Source organism: Petromyzon marinus, unplaced genomic scaffold (assembly GCF_048934315.1).
Source record: "Petromyzon marinus isolate PM22_M1 ecotype Great Lakes invasive population unplaced genomic scaffold, UKy_Petmar_22M1.pri1.0 PM_G_Scaffold_71, whole genome shotgun sequence".
In the NCBI taxonomy this organism is placed as follows: Eukaryota; Metazoa; Chordata; class Hyperoartia; order Petromyzontiformes; family Petromyzontidae; genus Petromyzon; species Petromyzon marinus.
The window spans coordinates 310,001-312,500 of record NW_027423026.1 but is presented as its reverse complement, the minus strand read 5'-3'; positions in this window follow the sequence as shown (position 1 = coordinate 312,500).

The window sequence follows — 2,500 nt, the reverse complement described above, 5'->3', positions numbered from 1 at the left end:
AACGCACTGCTTCCTGTCAGAGAGGAAGTCTGTGATCCACCTGCAGGTGGAGTAGGGCACGTTCAGCTGGAAGAGCTTGTCCTGAAGCAGGGCAGGGATGATGGTGTTGAAGGCAGAGCTGAAGTCCACAAACAGGATCCTGGCGTAGGATGCTGGGGCGTCCACATGCTGTAGGGTGAAGTGGAGGGCCATGTTAACTGCGTCGTCCACAGACCTGTTGGCTCTGTAGGCAAACTGAAGGGGGTCCAGGAGAGGGTCTGTGATGGCTTTGAGGTGTGCCAGGAGCAGGCGCTCAAAAGACTTCATTACCACAGATGTAAGGGCGACCGGTCTGTAATCATTTAGTCCTGTTGGCCTTAGCTTTTTGGGCACAGCGATGATGGTGGAGGACTTGAGACAGGCTGGTACATGGCATGTCTCCAGGGAGGTGTTAAAGATGTTGGTGAACACCGGAGACAGCTGGCCAGCGCAGTGCCTGAGGGTGGCTGGAGAGACAGAGTCCGGCCCGGCTGCTTTGCGTGGATTCTGCCTCTTGAAAAGCCCATTAACTTCTCCCTCCTGAAAGGAGAGAGTCGTTTCTGTAGTATGGGTGGGGGATGGGGCCTCTTGGGTGGGAAGGGGTGGTTCAGGACAGTCCAATTGTCTTTCAAATCTACGGTAGAACTCGTTCAGGTCGTTGGCTAGGCGGGAGTCGTTAGTGGTGTGGGGCGCTCTGGGTTTGTAGTTGGTGATGTGCCTGAGCCCTTTGGCAGACAGAAGCAGCGTCGTTAGTAGAGAACTGGTGTTTTAGTGTCTCTGAGTACAGTCGTTTAGCCTCTCTCACCGCTTTGCTAAACCTGTTCTTCGACTCCTTGAATCTGTCTCTATCCCCACTCCTAAACGCTTCCTCCTTCTCCAACCTCAACCTTTTGAGCTTTGCTGAGAACCAGGGCTTGTTGTTGTTAAAGTTCACCCTGGTACGTGTTGGGATACAGCAGTCCTCACAGAAGCTGATGTACACAGCCTCTGTGAGTTCATCCAGACTATTGGTAGCAGTCGTGAACATATCCCAGTCAGTACAGTCTAAGCACGCCCGCAAATCTTCCACAGCCTCACTGGTCCACTGTTTAGATGTCCTCACAGCAGGTTTACAGAGTTTTAGTTGCTGCCTGTATGCACGAATCAGGTGGACCAAGGGAGTTCTGTGCGAGCCGAACAGCCCCGTGACCCACAAGAGAAACATCCCCGCCAAATTCGAGCGTTTGACGGGGTCTATCCGTGAAAAAATATTCACGTTTTTGAGTGCACATGCATTTCTGCTGCAAATGCCTCTGGAAGTTTCATGCCGTTCGTATGCCAATTGTGGCAACACGAAAATGACCCGTTTTCCCATTCCGAGGGATTTCTGTGCGACCCTAACAGCCCCGTGAGCCACAAGAGACACATCCCCGCCAATTTCTAGCGTTTCACGGGGTCTATCCGTGAAAAATATAGACGTTTTTGAGTGCACATGCATTTCTGCTGCAGATGCCTCTGGAAGTTTCATGCCGTTCGTACGCAATGTGGCAACACGAAAATGACCCCTTTTCCCATTCCGAGGGATTTCTGTGCGACCCTAACTAACAGCGCCCGTGAGCCACAAGAGAGACATCCCCGCCAATTTATAGCGTTTCACGGGGTCTATCCGTGAAAAATATAGACGTTTTTGAGTGCACATGCATTCCTGCTGCAAATGCCTCTGGAAGTTTCATGCCGTTCCTATGCAATGTGGCCACACAAAAATGACCCGTTTTCCCATTCCGAGGCATTTCTGTGCGACCCTAACAGCCCCGTGAGCCACAAGAGAGACATCCCCGCCAACTTCTAGCGTTTGACGGGGTCTATGCGTGAAAAATATTAAAATTTTTGAGTGCACGTGCCTTTCTGCTGCAAATGCCTCTGGAAGTTTCATGGCGTTCCTATGCAATGTGGCAACACGAAAATGACCCCTTTTCCCATTCCGAGGGAGTTCTGTGCCACCCTAACAGCCCCGTGAGCCACAAGAGACACATCCCCGCCAATTTCTAGCGTTTCACGGGGTCTATCCGTGAAACATATAGAAGTTTTTGAGTGCACATGCATTCCTGCTGCAAATGCCTCTGGAAGTTTCATGCGGTTCGTACGCAATGTGGCAACACGAAAATGACCCGTTTTCCCATTCCCAGGGATTTCTGTTCGACCCGAACAGCCCCGTGAGCCACAAGAGACACATCCCCGCCAATTTCTAGCGTTTCACGGGGTCTATCCGTGAAAAATATCAATTTTTTTTTGACTGCACATGCATTTCTGCTGCAAATGCCTCTGGAAGTTGCATGCGGTTCGCATGCAATGTGGCGACACGAAAATGACCCGTTTTCCCATTCCGAGGGATTTCTGTGCCACCCTAACAGCCCCGTGAGCCACAAGAGAGACATCCCCGCCAATTTCTAGCGTATCACGGGGTCTATCCGTGAGAAATATTCACTTTTTTGAGTGCACATGC